Raw genomic sequence first — 13,148 nt, 5'->3', positions numbered from 1 at the left:
TACGAACACTTCAAGAACCAGCAACAGCAAACACTGCAAATATACCTGTAGATTAGGTAATATGAAGGGATATAAAGGAGGATAAATTTATATATATACACTGCTCAAAAAAATAAAGGGAACACTCAAATAACACAATATAACTCCAAGTAAATCAAACTTCTGTGAAATTAAACTGTCCACTTAGGAAGCAACACTGATTGACAATCAATTTCACCTGCTGTTGTGCAAATGGAATAGACAACAGGTGGAAATTATTGGCAATTAGCAAGACACACTCAATAAAGGAGTGGTTCTGCAGGTGGGGACCACAGACCACTTCTCAGAACCTATGCTGTCTGGCTGATGTTTTGGTCAGTTTTGAATGTTGGTGGTGCTTTCACACTCGTGGTAGCATGAGACGGACTCTACAACCCACACAAGTGGCTCAGGTAGTGCAGCTCATCCAGGATGGCACATCAATGCGAGCTGTGGCAAGAAGGTTTGCTGTGTCTGTCAGCGTAGTGTCCAGAGGCTGGAGGCGCTACCAGGAGACAGGCCAGTACACCAGGAGACGTGGAGGAGGCCGTAGGAGGGCAACAACCCAGCAGCAGGACCGCTACCTCCGCCTTTGTGCAAGAAGGAACAGGAGGAGCACTGCCAGAGCCCTGCAAAATGACCTCCAGCAGGCCACAAATGTGCATGTGTCTGCACAAACGGTTAGAAACCGACTCCATGAGGATGGTATGAGGGCCCGACGTCCACAGATGGGGGTTGTGCTCACAGCCCAACACCGTGCAGGACGCTTGGCATTTGCCAGAGAACACCAGGATTGGCAAATTCGCCACTGGCGCCTTGTGCTCTTCACAGATGAAAGCAGGTTCACACTGAGCACATGACAGACGTGACAGAGTCTGGAGATGCCGTGGAGAGCGGTCTGCTGCCTGCAACATCCTTCAGCATGACCGGTTTGGCAGTGGGTCAGTAATGGTGTGGGGTGGCATTTCTTTGGAGGGCCGCACAGCCCTCCATGTGCTCACCAGAGGTAGCCTGACTGCCATTAGGTACCGAGATGAGATCCTCAGACCCCTTGTGAGACCATATGCTGGTGCGGTTGGCCCTGGGTTCCTCCTAATGCAGGACAATGCTAGACCTCATGTGGCTGGAGTGTGTCAGCAGTTCCTGCAAGATGAAGGCATTGAAGCTATGGACTGGCCCGCCCGTTCCCCAGACCTGAATCCGATTGAGCACATCTGGGACATCATGTCTCGCTCCATCCACCAACGTCACGTTGCACCACAGACTGTCCAGGAGTTGGCGGATGCTTTAGTCCAGGTCTGGGAGGAGATCCCTCAGGAGACCATCCGCCACCTCATCAGGAGCATGCCCAGGCGTTGTAGGGAGGTCATACAGGCACGTGGAGGCCACACACAATACTGAGCCTCATTTTGACTTGTTTTAAGGACATTACATTAAAGCTGGATCAGCCTGTAGTGTGTTTTTTCACTTTAATTTTGTGTGTGGCTCCAAATCCAGGCCTCCATTGGTTAATAAATTTGATTTCCATTGATGATTTTTGTGTGATTTTGTTGTCAGCACATTCAACTTTGTACAGAACAAAGTATTCAATGAGAATATTTCATTCATTCAGATCTAGGATGTGTTATTTGAGTGTTCCCTTTATTTTTTTGAGCAGTGTATATATATATATATATATATATATATATATAGAGAGAGAGAGAGAGAGAGTACTGTGCTCAAAGGACAAAACTAGGCTGGAGGTAGAGTGAGGCAGAGCTGTGTAGGTGGAGTGAGATAGGTATAGTGAGGTAGAATGTGGTAGAGTGAGACCATGAGACAAAGTGAGGTAGAGTGAGATTGTGTCGCTCTTCCTTGGTCTGTCTTGTAGTCTCACTCTACCTCCCTCTATCTCATAGAGAAAGGTAGACTGCGATAGAGTGAGACTACAAGACAAAGCGAGGTAGAGTGAGGTAGAGTAAGGTAGAATGAGGTAGATTTAGACTATGAGACTACTTCTGTCTTGTAATCTTACTCTACCTCACTTTATCTTGCTGTCTCATAGTCTCACTCTACCTTGCTCTATGAGACAGAGCAAGGTATAGCGAGACCATGAGACAGAGAAAGGTAGAGTGAGATCATGAGACAAAGCGAGGTAGAGTGAGGTAGATTGAGACCATGAGACAGTTTCACTCTACCTCACTCTGTCTTGTAGTCTCACTCTACCTCATTCTACCTTGCTTTGTCTCATAGTCTCACTCTAACTCATGCTACCTTGCTCTATGAGACAGAGCGAGGTAGAGTGAGATAGAGTAGAGTGAGGCAGAGTGAGACTATGAGACAGAGTGAGGTAGAGTGAGGCAGAGTGAGACTATGAGATAGAGTGAGGTAGAGTGAAGTAGAATGAGGTAGAGCAGGGTAACGTGAATTAGAGTGTGATAGAGAAGGGAATAGCGAGTTAGAGTATGGGAGACAGAGTGAGACATGACGGTTGAGTGAGGTAGAGTTAGAGTAAGGTAGAATGTGGTAGAGTTAGGTAGAAGGAGTAAGACAGTGAGGTAGAGTGAGAAAGTGAGGTAGAGGTCACACCTACTACTTTCACACCTACATGGGTCACAAGATATTATGTATTTTTATTGTCATTGCAATACAAGTTTGTCGTTTAATGCATTGAAAGAGCATAAAGTCATAAAATGGAGTTCTTCATGCTGAAAACTGGAGGTTGAGACTGGAGACTGGAGGTAGAGTGAGGTAGAGTGAGGCAAAGTGAGGTAGAGGTGGGGAGGGTGAAGTAGAACGAGGTAGAGACAGATAGAACAAGGCAGAGCGAAGCAGACCGAGGCATGAGGTAGAACGAGGTAGACTGAGATAGACTGATTTAGAGTAAAGAAGATGGAGAGTAAGACAGCAAGCTAGAGTGAGGTTTGAGGTAGAGTGTGGCAGAGAGGTAGTCTGAGCGTGATAGAGTAAGGTAGAGATGGAATGCACACGCCAAAAAACTTTTTTTCAGGCTGGATTACTCACTAATAGTTGATGGCAGGTCTAGTCTTCATTACCTGACAATAAACAAAAAGAAAAGACAAATGTAAGACAATGTTATCCAACTAATATAGTGATAAAATAATAGCATAATAATGCATTTACAGCCTTTTAATGGGCAACAATCTATAATCTACCAATAACATTTAACAATTGTATATATCTTTAACAATTAAACTGTAAAAAAATATATAGATATACAATAAACAATAGCAAAATCAGCCAAAAGATAGAGTAAGGCAAAGTGAAGTAGAGCGAGGTAGAGTGAGGTAGAGGTCCACAGTGAACACACACTCTATACTACCTTTTTCAAGCTGGATTACTCTCTAATAATAAATGACAGGTCTAGAATTCCTTATTTATAAAGCCTAGAATACAGGAAGTGTGGCGCACACACCATGTGGGCATTGGGTGAGTGATTAAATCAGTTCTATAGATTGGGCCTATTATCTGATAATTATACCATTTTGTTAATATCAAGATTAGCTCCATCATGATGACTATTTATGTTTGAACGATACATTGTCCCAGAAATATTTGCGATAAATAAAAAGAAAAGACAACTGTAAAAAACCCTTATCCCTCTTATATAGTGATAAAATAATAAGAGCATAATAATGCAGTTACAGCCTTTCAATAAGCAACAAACTTAAATTAACATTAATATTTAAAAAACTGGAAAGGGAATATAAAACAATCATTTTAAATATCCTAAAAAAATAAAATGTAAAACAATACATGTATCTACAATATCTACAAATAGCAATTGCAACATCTGCAAAATTGAATATGGTCTTTTCCATATGTTATGTGATCTAAGGACACAAACATGTTTTACACACAATCATTTTACACTCAGCACTCATCCACACCCATGAGAAGCAGCAACCAATCTTCCACAGCGTATTCTCAACCTGAAACAACTATGCCAATCCATATCTGGACATACTGCTATACATACACACACACACACACACACACACACTTTAACAAATTAGAGTATCCAATTTATCTAATCTCCATGAAGGACACCAGGTAACTGTGGGAGGAACATGGAAACTACACCCAGACATGTACTTGAACCCAAGACCCCAGCACTGGGAGGCAAACATGCTAACCACTAAACCACTGTGCCACCCACTGGGTGCAGGTGAATTATGGGAGATACTAAAGGGGACAGATGGATGAGACATTCCATTTATAAGCTGAGCAATAGGTATTTAATATATATCTCCATTTACAGCGTCCTGTGTGTACAGGAAATACACTATAGAGGTAAATATTACCAACCACAGTGGACAGTGGTTGGACAGTGAGCTGCAATGATCGTGACCGGCAGCATCTGGCCTGAACTGTCCATGCGAACAGCGATACATAACAATGTAAAAATTCAATGCAGAACTCTACACATACATATCCCCCAGGTCAATGCTCTCAATTCTTCATTGTTCAGCTTCCACAGGACATGACAAAAGTCATGGAACACAAAATTACTGTAGTAAATAGGGCTGTGAATCTTTGGGAATCCCACAATTAGATTTTTTTCCGATTCTTTTAAATCGGTTGGATTTCTTTTTCTTCATCCTCTATACTCTGGTGGCGCAACAACAAACGCCTTAACACGACACTACACACCCCTCTTTAGACTAACAGGGAGAGGCAGTAAGAGCAAAAACTTTCCCTGTCCTGTTGCTGCTGTGGCGCGACACTCACCTACTGTCGCGCTGAGCTTTTTAACTGTACCGCAGAGCTTAGCTACTGTCGCGCGGAGCTCTTTAACAGTTAAAAAGCCCAGCATGACGGTAGCTGAGCTCCGTGGTACAGTTAAAAAGCTCCGCGCGACAGTAGCTGCACCCGCAAACAAAAAAAACAATTTTTTGAAAATGAGAATCGATTCTGAATCATTTAATGTTAGAAATGCAATTCGAGCTCAAATCTATTTTTTTCTGCACCTCTAGTAGTAATGTAGAATTTCTCTCGTTTAATCCAACTGACAAGGAAATAAAGAGCATAAATCTCATTCAGGCCAGTAAAAAAGGAGGAAAAATCCCATTAGTCAGGAAAAACGTGGGCGTGCAGTCGGTTCTGATGCATTATACATGCCGGGGTTAAATGCAGCAGATGACTAGCTTGTTAAGTCCAGGCTGGAGAATCCCGCAGGCGCTAGCTTAACCAAATCCTCCTCTCTTTCTGTGTATTACACCAATGCACTCAGCACTCCTTCTGCTGCCCAACATCATCCCAACCCTGACCCCAGAGGGGAATTTTATTAGTGTGTTTAATAATTTAGCATTTTTATTAATGTATGTCCACTATTAGATTATTTAATGAATACTCTAGTCTAACCATTTTTGAAAAGATATCTTGAATATGTGTATGTATTTAAAGTATATATATATTTAAAAATAAGTTAAAAAAAAAAGGCACTTGGTAAAATGTTGAGCAAAACATGATCAGTTGCAGGAAAATATAACAATTCTGCTTCCTTTTACATTTTAAATGATTATATTTTTGAGCAGACGTATGTCTTCTGGAGTAAAAGAGATCAGGGCATGTGTCTGTCTGATATAATTACTGTGTTATAAGACCTGAAAGAGGAACTGAAAACAAAAACGGAGAGAAAAAAAACACCAAAACCAAAGTTCAAACCTATTGGAGACATGGTTTAGCGTTTCTGCACTCTATGGGCCTCTATGGGATCCAGCGGCTCCCAGTGGTGTATAAATAATGACATCACATTTGGTTTGTATTTGGCTTGTAAGCGCTGCATTCTTGCTAGGTTACCTGTAGTGTGTGGCGGAGTAATACACGGAGAGCATTATCGGCTGATAACATCACTCATAAAACGCCTCTCAGCCAATCGCGGGTAGGGTCGGAACTAACTGTGGAATAATAAACATTAAACAGTAAGAGCGCTATCTTGCACCATGAGAAATGAGTGTTGCAATGTTTATTGCTAGCTTACATCTTGCAAAGAGTCTATTTTTAATGCTTTCCTCCTGCTTTGTTTAAATAGAAACGGTGCTTCTAAATTTATTTAAACTAATTGACTAATTGAAAGAAAAATTAATCAATTGTTGCCCTAATTGTTAATTAAAAGTTAATTGTCCTTAAAAAGGATGTAAATACATTATTACGCTAATGACCTATTTTCTTTTTATACTTTTTTTCTGACCTTGATACTGTCCATTGTTTTTCCTTGCACATTTATTTAACATCAGTACACCTCACCTGGATTTTAACCAGTTGCACAAAGCATCAAACCCCTCTCAACTGCTAATATAGTTTAAAACATTTGTTAATAGGGCTGCTCGACTATTAAAATTGCTAAAGTTAAAGAAAACTAAGATTTCCTGCCCCACCTGTAATCATGAAAAATAAATGTAAATGCACAACACAGTTATTAGCCTCCAACTCAATAACTAGAAGAGGCATAAGTGAAGAAAACAGTACAGAAAAAGGCTCAGTGTGTGAGAGCTTCTCTGACCACCGACAACTGCCTGGATTTAGAGCATCAAGTCACAATAGGACTGTACAAGCATGCACACACACACACACACACACGGTCAGAAGGACAGAGCAAAACAAACAGATGTGTGTGTATGCTCATCTCATAGCAGAGCGACTCCCGACATAATGAAAAACGGCCTTTATGAAACCGGGCCGGCGTCACCGAGCCTGTATCTGTCTGATCTGCCCCCCCAGTCACCTTCCTCAACCACCAAACACCCCCACAAGCATCCGTACTGATTTACCACACCATCCATTTACCACACCTCCCATTTACCACACCTCCCATTTACCACACCATCCATTTACCACACCTCCCGTTTACCACACCACCCATTTACCACACCATACCGATTTACCACACCATACCGATTTACCACACCATCCATTTACCACACCTCCCATTTACCACACCTCCCATTTACCACACCATCCATTTACCACACCATACTGATTTACCACACCACCCCTTTACCACACCATACTGATTTACCACACCACCCGTTTACCACACCACCCATTTACCACACCATACCGATTTACCACACCCACCATCTATTTACCACACCACCCATTTACCACACCATCCATTTACCACACCACCCGTTTACCACACCATACCGATTTACCACACTATCTATTTATCACACCACCCATTTACCACACCACCCGTTTACCACACCACCCGTTTACCACACCATACCGATTTACCACACCATCTATTTATCACACCACCCATTTACCACACCACCCGTTTACCACACCACCCATTTACCACACCATACCGATTTACCGCACCATACCAATTTACCACACCACCCGTTTACCACACCATAGCGATTTACCACACCATCCACTTACCACACCACCCGTTTACCACACCATACCGATTTACCACACCATCCATTTACCACACCACCCGTTTACCACACCATACCGATTTACCACACCATCCATTTACCACACCACCCGTTTACCACACCATACCGATTTACCACACCATACCGATTTACCATACCATCCATTTACCACACCACCCATTTACCACACCATACTGAATTACCACACCACCCATTTACCACACCATACGGATTTACCACACCACCCATTTACCACACCATTCATTTACCACACCACCCATTTACCACACCATACCACACCAGAGTGTATATAGTAAAGCAGGGCAACAGACAGACAGACAGATAGACAGATAGACAGATAGATAGATAGATAGATAGATAGATAGATAGATAGATAGATAGATAGATAGATAGATAGATAGATAGAGAAAGGGACAAGTGGATATAGTAAAACAAGAGAAAAGAACGAGAGGCAGGTAGACAGATAGATAAATAGAGTGGGGAAGTAAAAGAAAAAAGAGAAAATGAGAAAGATAGAGAGGGAGCAGTTATGGTTCCACTTGCATCACAGCACAGCTCATCCTATTAAACACAACTCATCACAACTTTATCACCACAGAGTAATCACAGCTCCATCACGCTGCTGTAGATCCTACACAGCACAGTTTATACCACACACCTCTCCAGCTTTCACTGCCAAAGCTTCTGCTTTCTCACCTACAGTATACAGATGCAGGAAAAAGTATGTGAACCCTTTGGGATTATACTTGGATTTCTGCACGAATTGGTCATTAAATGTGTTCTGATCTTGTGAGCATTTTTAAAAAACATTACATTTTCAATTTAAACGTACTGTATTAGCGCTGCACGATCTTGGAAAACAGTTACATTGCAGTGTTTTATTTTTTGTGACGATATATATCAGGATATTAAACAATGCAGGACCCGTGACATGATTATATTTGGCTTTTAAAAGGTAAATAATAGCGTTTTTTTTCTGGGATTAAACGCATGATTTCGGCTGTAACTGGAAATATCTTCACAAAACTGTGCTGGACTGAGGTGCACAGCTTTCTGCTGCTGTGTTTACAAGCACGTGCCCAACCGTGTGGATGGAGGATCTCTCGCACTTTTCAGGCAGCAGCAGCCCGTCACTCACACAGACTCAGAGACAGCGCTGTGTATCTACTGCTTCTTGTGTCAAGAATAAAAACGTTGCAACATGACAAAAATTAAAACAAATTAAAAACTAAAACACTTTTACAAACTGCGATTTCTGACGGAAAGGGAGGGTCTAACACAGGAAGTGCTTGTTGCGGACCCTCCTTGTCAGTTAAACTATGTTTTGTGGCACGTATTTTAGCAGCAGCGGTAAATGCAAAAACTGTATCTGTAAAACTGTAGAAATGTAAAATGTAGAAATCGCAGTTTGTAAAAATGTTTTGCATCTTGTAAATTTGTTTTATTATTATTTTTTTTTTCTAAAAACTAAAATATTTTTTCTAGTTATTAAATTTGGCAATTTTTTTTGTATGCAATTTATTTTCGTATGTAAATTTGTTTTAATTTTTGTAATTTAGTTTTTTGACATACTGTGCCATATCGTATCGTGCATGATAATATTGTCAAAAAAATTAAATATCGTGAACGATATTATACTTTAAAATATCGTGCCATATCACCCATCCCATTTCCCATTAGATATGTACTAGAGACAGATTATATCTGTCCAGTATAATTTATTTTAGTTTAATTCTGGATATATGGAGATATTTGGAGTGCATTATTATTATTATTAGTATCATGACTCATCATTCTGGATCATTGACTTCTGTTACAAATCTGATCAAATTCTTGTATTTTTTAATATCTATTTTTTATTTATTTTTTTGCAGTGTATAGTGTATTTATTTATTTATTTTTTAAAGTGTTTTGTCATATCGCTAAGAGTATCGTTATCGCAAAAAAATACCATGAAATATCGTGATATTATTTTAGGGCCATATTGCCCACCCCTAGTCAATGTTAATGTGTTTTGCACTTCAGGGCCACCGTAGATATTTGCACCGGCCCAGAATTCCCACATCGCTGTCTTCCTTAAAAAAACGACTTCACTTTTTATTTAGCATGTACACAAATACATAACATAATAAGACAAAGTCGCAGCTGTCCTTTCCTCCACCGTTCTCTATGACGGCGCCTTCAGAGTTCAGGATCAGGTATATATGATATATAGGGACATTGCAGGATTTTGGTACATTTCATGTCTCACCACTTAAATTTCAAATGTATATATCCAAAATATCTAAATGACTATTTTTTTTGTGAAAAATGTACTTGTTTTAAGACAAACTGTAAAATATGGTGGAAAAATAAGCTACTTAGATATTATTCAAAAGACCGAATGTCACGTCTTAGCCCTGTCTCATGTCTCTGTGTGTCTTCCCCACGTGACCTGTGCCTCTCTGTGTCTCCTGTCAGTAGATTTCCACCATGTGTGTCTCATTTGTAGCTCCGCCCCTTCCCCAGGTGTTTCCAATTCTAGTGTGTTTTATGTTACTATAAATAGCCCTCCTCTGCCACCTTGTTCTCCGTCGGTCTTTGCACCTTCCCCTGTCGTTTTGTCTCTCAGCGTTTCTCTGTGTTTTCATATCCCGTTTCCTAGTTCAGTGTTTATCTCGTTTTACTTCTAGCTCCTTGTTTATTTTGCTTCTTTTCTCCCTTGCCCAGTTTAGTTAATCCTGTCTTGTTTTAGTTCCTTGTTTGTTAGTATTTGGTTTATTTTATTATTTGGTTATCCTTGTTCTGTTTAGTTATTTTAGTCTTGTTTCAGTTACTCGTTTGTTTCTTTAGTCTCCCTGTTTTGTTATCGTTAACCCCTTATTTGTTTTGGTTATTGGTTATTTGTGTATCTTTGTTTCATGTTACTTGTTCCTTGTTTTCTTGTTATTTATTTATTAAATTTTTATTTATTTTCACCCTACCTGCACTTGTGTCTGCCTCCTCGTCTCCCTGCCTGGGTCATCCGTGACACCGAATACCTTTGGAGCACCTCAAAAAATGGCCGTTTTCTCTTGTCCCACACATTGGGCAACTACTTTGGCAAATTTAACAATTAAAATAAGCTCTAAATAAATGACTTCCTCTTGTATATTGTTGATCTGCATCTCCTTTACTTATAAAAACAACTTCTTCTTTGGTCTACATTGTTTTGCATGTTACAGTTTTTATGCTATTAAGTTGTGTCCCACAACATGCGCTCAACCCTGTTACCATAATGAATTTTACCTGCAGAGAAAGAGTTAAAATATTTGTCTACTGGCACAAAGGAAGTGACATCACAAGGACATTTTCTGCCCACATGGCAAGACCAAGAGTAAGTGCTCTAACAATTTTCAAAGTTTTTTTCCAAACATGTTCGTCCAAGTTGTGTGTGTCACTCAGTGAACTCAACCCTGTTACTCATATTGTAAGACTAATAATGAGTAGAATCAAATTTTACTTTATATACTTATATAACCATGATTGTCCTTGATCTTGTGTACATAGCTAAATTTTACAGTTAGCATCTGTTCCTGCGGTAAACCACAACTTAGCCTAGATTTGCAACCCTGTTACTGTAAGTTACCAAATATATTGTATAATCTAATTTAAAAAACTGCTTTGACACCTGAGCTTAACAAATCAAACTTTTTGATAGTCTATTACCTGTATTTAATAAATATATGACTAAAAATGATCAAATTACATTACATTACATTTGGCAGACGCTTTTGTCCAAAGCGACTTACAATAGTCAAGTACAATGTAAAATAAGTTTAAAGGTAAAAACAACTTTGGATAGGGATAAAAGGAGGACAAAGGGGAATAATAGGATAGAGGAGTGAAGGAGGGGAAGAAGGAAATGAGGTTAGAAGTAGTTAGTGTGTTAGAGGTGTTAGGAGAGTAAGTGCTCTTTGAAGAGCTCTGTCTTCAGGAGTTTATTAAAGATAGTGAGAGATTCTCCTGATCTGGTAGTAGAAGGTAGTTAGTTAGAGGTGTTAGGAGAGTAAGAGCTCTTTGAAGAGCTCTGTCTTCAGGACTTTATTAAAGATAGCGAGAGACGCTCCTGATCTGGTAGTAGAAGGTAGTTAGTTAGAGGTGTTAGGAGAGTAAGTGCTCTTTGAAGAGCTCTGTCTTCAGGAGTTTATTAAAGATAGCGAGAGATTCTCCTGATCTGGTAGTGGAAGGTAGTTTGTTCCACCATTGGGGAACTCTGTATGAGAACAGTCTGGATTGCTTTGTGTGAATGTTTGTTTGGCAAAGCGAGGCGACGTTCATTGGAGGAGCGCAGCGGCCGGGAGGTAGCGTAAGCCTTCAGGAGTGATCAGTGCAGGTAGGAAGGAGCTGTTCTGTCATCACCTTGTAGGCGATTGTAAGAGTTTTGAATTTGATGCGAGCATCAACTGGTAGCCAATGGAGCTCAATGAGCAGCGGGGTGACATGTGCCCGTTTTGGCTGGTTGAAGACCAGACGTGCTGCTGCGTTCTGGATCATCTGGAGATCAAAATTTGGCAAGATTGAAGATCAAATTTTCAGAAGTGACCACCCCTGAAATGTACCAAAATCCTGGAATGTCCCATATGATATATGATATATATGATGTATGATGACGTAGATGTAAATGTAAATGCTCGTATCGTATGCTGTAATAGTGTCGGATGTGAACCGGGTGATCGGACCCCTGGCGGATGTGTTTGCGCTGGTTGTGTAAGGCTGATGCGGTCTGAATTAATTTGTTGGGATCTATTTCCAGTAGCGAGGATGACCGCCGCGGCAAATAAACCCTTTTCATATTTGATTGTGGCGTCCGCTTCCCCAAGGCCACTCTGAGAGACGATTGAAATGCAGGACCCGGCGTCCTGTGCTGGACGCAGGGACACACATGTGCGTGTAATTGTAATTCCTCAGCCCGGCTCACGGTGTGTGTGTGTGTGTGTGTGTTCGGCAGGATGAATGCTGACATTGAAATACTTCCAATTTCATAACTGCCAGAGAACAGGAGAGAGGAGAGGAAGAGAACGAGAGGAGACATATTTTAGTGGTTGTTTCTCAGCTTTTAGCACAGAAACATTTATAAACACTTATAAGCCCTGTTCTCGTCAAGCTAAAACCTGTCTTGCTGGAAAAAAAAAAAAAAACAGTATATGAGCTCCGGGGTACAGTTAAAAAGCTCCTTACAATTAAAAAGTGCTCTTATTGTCCCAAAGATTCACAAACCATATGTAAATACTGTAAGTAAATCCTACACGTGACTGTTTCATAGACAGCTGTACTAATCCCTTAGCTCTGTACTGTATTTAAAAACATGTTCTGTCTCTGTTTCACTTCAAGCATAGTCTTAATATGACTGGTTATGGTTATGCATAGTTAAATTACAAGAGATTTAGGAGAAAAAAACACAAAGCATAGTCTTAATATGACTGGTTATAGTTTGCACTTATTGTTTGCACTATATAAGATCTAGAAAAGTTTTATTTTTATTTTTTATTCTTATTCTTATCTCTATTTTATAATTTTGTCAAATAAAACTCTAGTTTTCAAGCCATTTTTCATTTTTGATGTTTTCTTTAAATTTTTATTTTAAAATCTCGTCTCGTCTCGTTCTCGTGAACCCAGTATCGTGTCTCGCCTCGTCTCGTTATATTAGTCGACTAATCTGATGATTAGTTTCTCGATTAGTCGATAAATATTTCTGCCATG

General features: G+C 40.1%; 1 protein-coding gene across 8 annotated transcripts in view; it reads right to left on the bottom strand.

Moving 5' to 3' along the window:
- Positions 1–13,148, bottom strand: part of tenm3 (teneurin transmembrane protein 3) — a 1,272,390-nt gene that overhangs the window by 1,142,980 nt on the left and 116,262 nt on the right. For all 8 annotated transcript variants that reach the window (XM_049481363.1, XM_049481365.1, XM_049481366.1 and 5 more), the window contains exon 2: positions 3,022–3,053. The gene's annotated coding sequence lies outside the window, so the exon portion shown is untranslated. The remainder of the gene's footprint in view (positions 1–3,021; positions 3,054–13,148) is intronic.

This window comes from Astyanax mexicanus, chromosome 7 (assembly GCF_023375975.1).
Source record: "Astyanax mexicanus isolate ESR-SI-001 chromosome 7, AstMex3_surface, whole genome shotgun sequence".
NCBI lineage: Eukaryota > Metazoa > Chordata > Actinopteri > Characiformes > Acestrorhamphidae > Astyanax > Astyanax mexicanus.
The sequence above is the reverse complement of the archived record's forward strand: the minus strand, read 5'-3'. Positions and strand labels throughout refer to the sequence as shown.